The sequence below is a fragment of the Lissotriton vulgaris genome, unplaced genomic scaffold (genome assembly GCF_964263255.1).
Source record: "Lissotriton vulgaris unplaced genomic scaffold, aLisVul1.2 SCAFFOLD_609, whole genome shotgun sequence".
NCBI lineage: Eukaryota > Metazoa > Chordata > Amphibia > Caudata > Salamandridae > Lissotriton > Lissotriton vulgaris.
In genome coordinates, this window is record NW_028244591.1 from 294,708 (window position 1) to 303,255 (window position 8,548).

Sequence of the window (8,548 nt, forward strand, 5' to 3'; positions counted from 1 at the left end):
ACGAGGGTGAGTCTAGATGGTGTTTAATTCTCTCCCCGTCTCCGACCTCATAGTCTAGTCTGATCAGATACCATTGGAGTACATCCATGACAGAGCACAATCAGCATATTTCTAGGGCAACAACAACGCCCTTGCGGGTGGCACATGATCAGCAAGGAGCACCAAGCAAAAAATGGGGATCAAATAACAGCTAACCCACCCTAAAGAGGTTATTTCACTCGGTTCCACTCCAGGATTTCATTAAGGCCTACAATGTCGCTGCGTTCACTGTGTATCCATCTGGCTTCTTTACTGAGCAGTACTGTTTCTATATTCTGTGGATTTCCTTTCAGTACTTCCAACACAGTCCATGTAAAGTCATGCTTTTCTTTGTGACAGTGTTGTACCAACCTTGTAGTCAGCTTGCCCGCCTTAATGGTACTGAGGTGTTCTTGAATGCGTACCTTGATTTTCCTTGTGGTCAAACCAAAGTATTGGAGACCACAGCAGCATAGCAGTCTATATACCACATGAGTAGTATTGCAATTAGTAAAGTGGTTTAGAAACCATACTCGCCCTGTACTTAAGGTCACACTATTGCTTTTTTTGGTAAGGGGGCAAACCGAACATGTCCCACAGGGATAATGTCCCTTAAGCAAAGTGGACAGATCTCTTTTGTTTTGTACTGGGGGTCGGGTATGGACTCGTTTGTCTTTGAGGTTACTTGCTCTCTTAAAGGCAAACCTAGGTGGAGGCATCTGGAAATCTTTAGTAGAGAGTAAGTCCCAGTGTTTCCTGATAGATTGCCTAATTTTTGACGCCATGGGGTCAAATGTCATCACCACCGGGACACAGTCTCTTTTTTCTTGCGTTGAATGTTCCAGGAGGGCACACCTGGGTGTATTCAGTGCACGTTTTCTGGCATTCTTCAACTAAATGAGAGCATTGTGGTCAATTTATCAGATCATATCTTAACACCTAGTGAAGAAAGGGTACTAAACAAAGGCTTAGGGTTTGTGCCCACCCCTAAACATGATTCGTTTAAATGTCGCGTGGAATTTCATGAGACATTGAGAAAGATCAAGCTCAGGAAATTCTTCGCACACAAGGAGAACGAACAAGACACCACCTCGTTTCGAGGTACCAATCTGAAAAGGCCGTCCACTTTCTGTCCGGCAGGATCAGCTGTGGGACCCGAAGTATCTGTCTTCGAGGAAAGAGTCCTGAGGGACATTGAGAATTTTGAGAAATCCCAGGAACATCCTCGTCACTCTAATATGACCAAGGAGGACTGGGATGCAATAAGAGGTCTAGAAAAAAATCTCGCGTTGACTATTAAGTCAGCTGATAAAGGGGGTGCGGTGGTGGTACTTAACACCCAGGATTACGAAACAGAGGTGCTCCGCCTGTTAAGTGTCCGCACAAACTATCAACCCCTTAGTAAAGACCCAGTAGATCAATTGCTTGATACCATAAAAGAAATGATCAATAAAGCCAAAACCAACAAGTGGATCTCGGTAAAAGAAGCTGAGTTCCTGGTGAACAACACCCCCAGGACTCCAGCCTTCTATATTTTACCTAAGATTCACAAGCCAACCCGTCCCCCGCCCGGTAGGCCTATCGTGTCGGGGATTCAATCTGTGTTGGAGCCGCTATCACAATTTGCGGACTATTTCCTACGGGAGTCGGTGATTAATCAACGGTCCTTCGTTAAGGACACAACCGACGTGTTGAATATTCTGGAGAATACCCCCTATGACTCAAGTACCCAGTTCCTTGTCACTATCGATATTGAATCTTTGTACACGAGTATCCCCCAGGACGCAACGCTGGTGGCAGCAGCACGCGCACTGGGGGACCTCGAGTGGCCATATGATGCACCCCAATCATTTGTCATGGAATGCGTCGAGCTTGCGCTCACAAGGAATTATTTTGCATATAAGGACCAGATCTACCTTCAAACCTCTGGTACATCCATGGGGGCCACAATGGCCCCCAGTCTGGCATGCATCTACGTGGGTAGATTCGAAGAGCACATCGTCTATTCTGATACCAACCCCTTCCAGCGGCACATTTGCCTCTGGAAGCGATATATAGACGATGTGCTCTGCATCTGGGCGGGCTCGGAAGAATCCTTAGGAGATTTCCTGAGTTGGCTCAATCTGCAAGACGAGAGCCTAAAATTCACATGGACCTACAGCCGCACCAATGCGGTCTATTTGGACCTTGACATTGAGACAGGACAGGAGGGTGGCCTGAACACCAAGGTACACCAAAAGCCTACTGATAGGAACTCACTCCTCCTGTACAATTCGTATCACCCCAGAGCCCTCCGTGACAACCTCCCGGTGGGCCAGTTCTTGAGGTACAGAAGGAACTGCTCTAGCACGAGCAGTTTCTTGGAGCAATCACAGGATCTGTCTAAGAAACTCGTGCAACGCAGCTATCCCAGTAAAGTTGTGAAGAATGCCAGAAAACGTGCACTGAATACACCCAGGTGTGCCCTCCTGGAACATTCAACGCAAGAAAAAAGAGACTGTGTCCCGGTGGTGATGACATTTGACCCCATGGCGTCAAAAATTAGGCAATCTATCAGGAAACACTGGGACTTACTCTCTACTAAAGATTTCCAGATGCCTCCACCTAGGTTTGCCTTTAAGAGAGCAAGTAACCTCAAAGACAAACTAGTCCATACCCGACCCCCAGTACAAAACAAAAGAGATCTGTCCACTTTGCCTAAGGGACATTATCCCTGTGGGACATGTTCGGTTTGCCCCCTTACCAAAAAAAGCAATAGTGTGACCTTAAGTACAGGGCGAGTATGGTTTCTAAACCACTTTACTAATTGCAATACTACTCATGTGGTATATAGACTGCTATGCTGCTGTGGTCTCCAATACTTTGGTTTGACCACAAGGAAAATCAAGGTACGCATTCAAGAACACCTCAGTACCATTAAGGCGGGCAAGCTGACTACAAGGTTGGTACAACACTGTCACAAAGAAAAGCATGACTTTACATGGACTGTGTTGGAAGTACTGAAAGGAAATCCACAGAATATAGAAACAGTACTGCTCAGTAAAGAAGCCAGATGGATACACAGTGAACGCAGCGACATTGTAGGCCTTAATGAAATCCTGGAGTGGAACCGAGTGAAATAACCTCTTTAGGGTGGGTTAGCTGTTATTTGATCCCCATTTTTTGCTTGGTGCTCCTTGCTGATCATGTGCCACCCGTGAGGGCGTTGTTGTTGCCCTAGAAATATGCTGATTGTGCTCTGTCATGGATGTACTCCAATGGTATCTGATCAGACTAGACTATGAGGTCGGAGACGGGGAGAGAATTAAACACCATCTAGACTCACCCTCGTTTGGCATCTATACCTCACATCTGAATAGTTGTATCTATGGGTTAGGATACACATAGAATGCATTATTACACCTGCATTGACTCTACGGCTTTGCCCCATATCACCTATGGCAAACAAACACAAAATTGAAAAATATTAAAAGATGTAATAATATTCTCTGCGCACATATATAAAAAGAGTTCGCGATAGGACATTGTCCTCGCGGCCTTCTGATGAAGCCGCCAACAACATGGCAATAGAACTCAAACACCAGGTTGTTGCCACTCTAAGATGGCGCCTACGTTTCCTACTGGAGCGCCGGCGTATGCGCATGCGCGGGTTATCTGGTGACCGGACCCTGCCGGGGTGTTTAAAAACAAACGCCGGCGGGTGCGCGGTGTTCCTGGGATGAGAGACGGTCCCGGTTTCCATACCGTACGGTGAGGAGTGGGGGCGAGCAGATAGCGGCATTGAGCTATAATTAACAACGAGCAGTTCCCTTTTTTGACTACGCGCTGATACATAGCTGGGGGCCACTTGAAATGTGAAACATTGAGGCATAGAACAGAGTGGGTGCCGGACGCCCCGGGTATTGACACGGAGAAACTTGACATTACGGGTGCTGGAACGCGCCCTATTTGTCATTTTACAGGTGGAAGCAGGGCATCAATGTGCTATACTAGGTTAGGCATACTTGATAACGTTTTGAGCTTGGAAAATGTTGGGGCTCATCCGCCTTCCTCCTTTTGTACCCTCTTTAGATTGCTACCTCAATCGTTTTTAATCGAGTCAAATCGTGATTCAGTCAGCCGGTATGAGTTACACATGCTGACTAGGGGTAACTATTATGAGAATTAAATATATGCCTATACACCATTACACTGATGTGGAAACCTACGAACCTATTTTGACTATATGGCATGTCTCTGGTTTTTATTTGTGTCTCAATTCAATAGTGTCCAAAACGGATGTTCAACAGATTGGTGCATTGACCGAGTGTTCTATACCCTGATGAATCTGCCGAAATTTACAGGGCAGTGAAACATGTCGGTATCAGGTACTGGTAGGCGATATTAAGCTACCAACCTTATTTTTAATTCTTCAGCTCACACTAATACGAAGAATAAAGTAATTGAGTGGGTGTGGCTGTTGATTTTATGTCACTCTGTCTGTTATGAGTTAATGTTGTTGGACTCTTTATGTTGCACCTCTACACGCATTTCTTTTTGTGTGTTGTAATTTTTTCTGTTTTCTGTTCGGATTGGAAGACAACCGATGATGAGAAAGGGGCATTGAGTTGGTAACATCTGCCAACATCCCCGAGGGTGTTCGCCCGTGAGGTGTCTTCCTCTCCACCACACATTTTTTCTTCTTAAGGTGTGGACACATATGGTGAAGTGTGGATAGATGCACTGTTAGTTTATACAGCAGACATCTATGGGACATCACGCTGGACATTTTTTGAATTGAGACCACAGTATTTAATTTTTTTGGAACCATAGAATGAGTGGGGACTACTAGACATTAGAGGAGCAATACCACACTGCGATAGATAGCAGGGGTCTAGCTCGTTATGCAAAAAAATGAACGCAATTCGAGTAATGTGTACTCATGTCTTTGCTAAGTTATTAGCGCCCCAGGTACAGGGATCTTGTTGTTCATTTATAATACACTCGTGCAGAAAGCACACTCTGCAGTCTTCAATCTCAATGAGTAAGGAATATATAGCTTACCTCTGCCCGCCACCACCGTGTTATCCCTCACAGGCATGTCTTTGTCCGGCACTTGCACCGCCTCCTCCCCAGAGTTGTCCTCCTCGTCCAATGCCGCCACCACCTCCGCACTGGCCCTGCCTCCAGATGTTCCACCTACAAAGTACATTTAATAATGTTAGAATACACCACTTACTACTATATAATATTTGGTCTAGGAGGAAGAAAGAAATGTGAAAAAAACAGTATACAATTTAATAGTTTGTGACTGTCTACTCTAAAGTAAAAATGTCCCCTTTTCCAGGGAAGGCTGTTGTCTTGCTGCACTTTTTGGCACAACTGATGAATGATTGCTTTTTATTTTTAACACGCACCACTTTTTCTCCTAACTGACAGAAGCTTGACTTCTAAGAACACGAGCAGGATCAAGTTCAAACCATGTGAGAGCTCGGCTCGACCACAAGAAATGTGTCCAATTAATCGTCAGCACTAAGCACTTTTCCATTTTCAGTTAAACGTTTACTTTTATGACAAACTTGATTTTAATAAATGTGTTTACTTTTAATTAAGCTTTTAAACTTAAATAGACTCTGTGGTTTTTGGTTCTCAAGACTAGAGTGGATGAGCAAAAGGTTTTGCAATTTTTGCAAGCATGAGTCCGTGCCTCTGACATCATTGGGGAATAATCATAATCATCGGTGACTTTGGGAGCTCAATGACTCTGCCACACTATCTAGTCAGTAAGGAGATTGGTGGTTCAACTACAAAGTCTGTTATCACTGAGGTATGTGGAAAGTCTAACAGCACCTATTATAATTGATAAGCTAAGCAATGCATTATTTAGTGTCCATAGTTCTGTTTGTGCAGATTTGTCCCTGCAACAGTAGTAGAATGGATTGTCCTCCTATCCAAACCAAAAGTAAAGTAGTATCTTATTCTTTCTTGGTGGTCATTCACCTTTTTATTGTTGGCAATTGTCAAAGCATAAACATTTAGAAGACTTGAAAAGACATTATGGACAATCCCAGAGGACTGCACTGTGCATAGAGCTATTGCTGACTAGAATGGGAGTCCAATGGAACTGCCAAATGTGCAATATTAGTTAGCTACACAGACAGACTAATAAGAATAATCTAGTAATACCACACGGAGTCATAGTCGAGGCAGGATAAGAATTTAGATCCAGTCTACAAGAATATCAAAGACGATTTAGAAAAAATCAAATGAGGAACACTGGGAAAAAATAAGTACTCTATATTAAAATTAAAACTTACTGGGGCCAGCAAAGGAGCCCTCGCCTACCCGATCCTGGCCTGCATCCTCAACAGCACCCTCCTCCTCCTCCTGTGTCCTCCTCTTGCCCCTGGGGGAAGCTGATGTACAACATGAAGGAAAGAAAAACAGAAAACATGGATGATATTTGTCAATCAAATCAAACATTTCAAAAGAACTAACAAAATATTTTGGCGAAATAGCAAATAGACAACTATTCCACGGGATATATTATTGACCAATCTCATGTGGTCTACTACGTTATTAGTATTGCTTGATTTGCGGAACGTCGAATTGGAAACTTCTTATGTAACTCACTACACAAAGTACTAAAAAGGTTTGCCTAGGATTGGCAGGCAGCAGTCCGCAGCACGCGAAGTGACAGCCAAAGTCCATCGTGATTGCAGATCAGCGACAACACTAAAGTTTCCTACTACATTAACCAGTCATTAAAATACTCAAACTATCAATCCACCACCACTATTTCTTCTTATCGCCATGTGTACAAAGGAAGGACTGGACTTGAATCTGTAGGGGCTGATTTAGAAGCCCCTTGCGGCTCTTTTGCTCCATTGTTGCGTGACTTTTGTGACGCAGCGACAGCACAAAAGAGGCGCAATGGTGCGGCGTATATTAACAACGTGACGCATATGGGAGATGCATCACGTTGTGAAGCCCTGCGCCATCAGGGGGCGTTCCGGCGCAAGGGTGGGCGTTACTGCGCAGGAACGCATCCTAAAAGTGGCTGAGGGAAATCTACAATATTTCAATCACTTACTTTAACGACAATGATGCTTGACTCAAACCCTGCGCCTGCTTGAAGCAGACGTACGGCTTGACGCAGCATTGGGGAGATAGGGCACCCCAGAGCATTGATGGAGCTGCGCTATCATTGCGACGCAACTCCAGCAATGCGCCGCCCTTATGGCACAGATGCGTAACGCTTTGGTGACGTTTTGGGCCCATGGTGCGCCGCATTGTAAATACGGCGCACCATTGGTGATAGTGGCGTGGCGCACAATTACTGGCGCATCCCTGCTACTTTGCAGGGATGCGCCGGTAATTAAACATCTGAACCTTAGTGTGTAGCATTACACAGTTCTTTAAACTACACTCATACATAATTTCACAGGCCAATGAAATGAACACAAAATCGAAAACAAATAAGCATAGTAGCAACACTACTGAGAAGGAGAGCAGAGCACCTGAAATGCACAGAAGATTTTGAAATATAATTTACCTACAATGTAATGAGCAGCATTATTGCTCTTGGTAAAAAAAAAAATTGCAATATAATAACACAGCAGGAGAAAACAGAGTAGTAAAGAAATAGCTACTACTACTACTCACCAAGCCCGGGGATCTCGAGGCCAAGCAGGTCGAGCAGATCTCGTTCACGGGTCAGGACATCCGTACAGCAGTGGGTGGCCTGGTTGTAGGTGCGCCGGACCCGAGAGTGGTGGTACATGGCCCGGCACACCTTATCCCACCGCTTCCGGCGCTCCCGCATCCCGTACCCGCCTCCGATCTTGCCGCCTGCCATAATGGTCCTGGGGAGGTGGCGCTGTACATAGAACACTAGTGCGCCCACCTACTCCGCGCTAAAGATCTCCCGTGGCATCACTAGCTCCCCCCTCAAAAGCCCACACGGGAGCCAGGCATGGGGTGTGGGACCCTTCCCCTTCTCGGGATGCTTCCCGGCTCCCTTCACCATGGTCTGGGCGGAAAGGAATAAAAAAAATAGAATAAGGAAGAGAAGGAAAGAAAAGAGTTTAAAAAAGTAGTTTAAAATTAACAAAAAGTAGCAGTAAACACAAAAATATAGGGCTACAAAAATAGAGGGATAGATAATAAGTAAAATAGATAAAAAAAACCTTCAAACAAGCAAAGGATGGCAGAGATTTAGAGAGGATACACGAAGCATGCCCAGAACCATAGCAATGAATGAGAAACAAGATGGCCGCGCCCGTTCACGACCGCGCGGGTAAGTTCACGCAAGATGTTCCTCGCGAACACTCGCGAAATTGTACTGGCGAGCCGCACTTTTTGCGAGATTACACTTTGCGCCCGGAAACGGAAATACGTCATGCAAACAAGATGGCCGCGCTCTTGAACGACCGCGAGGGTAACTGCGCGCTTGCGCTACAAGCGGCTCGCGAACACGCACAAAACCTTGGGAACTAACACGCCGCAAAAAAAGAAATCGCATATTCGCACGAATTCGCGGCTTCCGAAT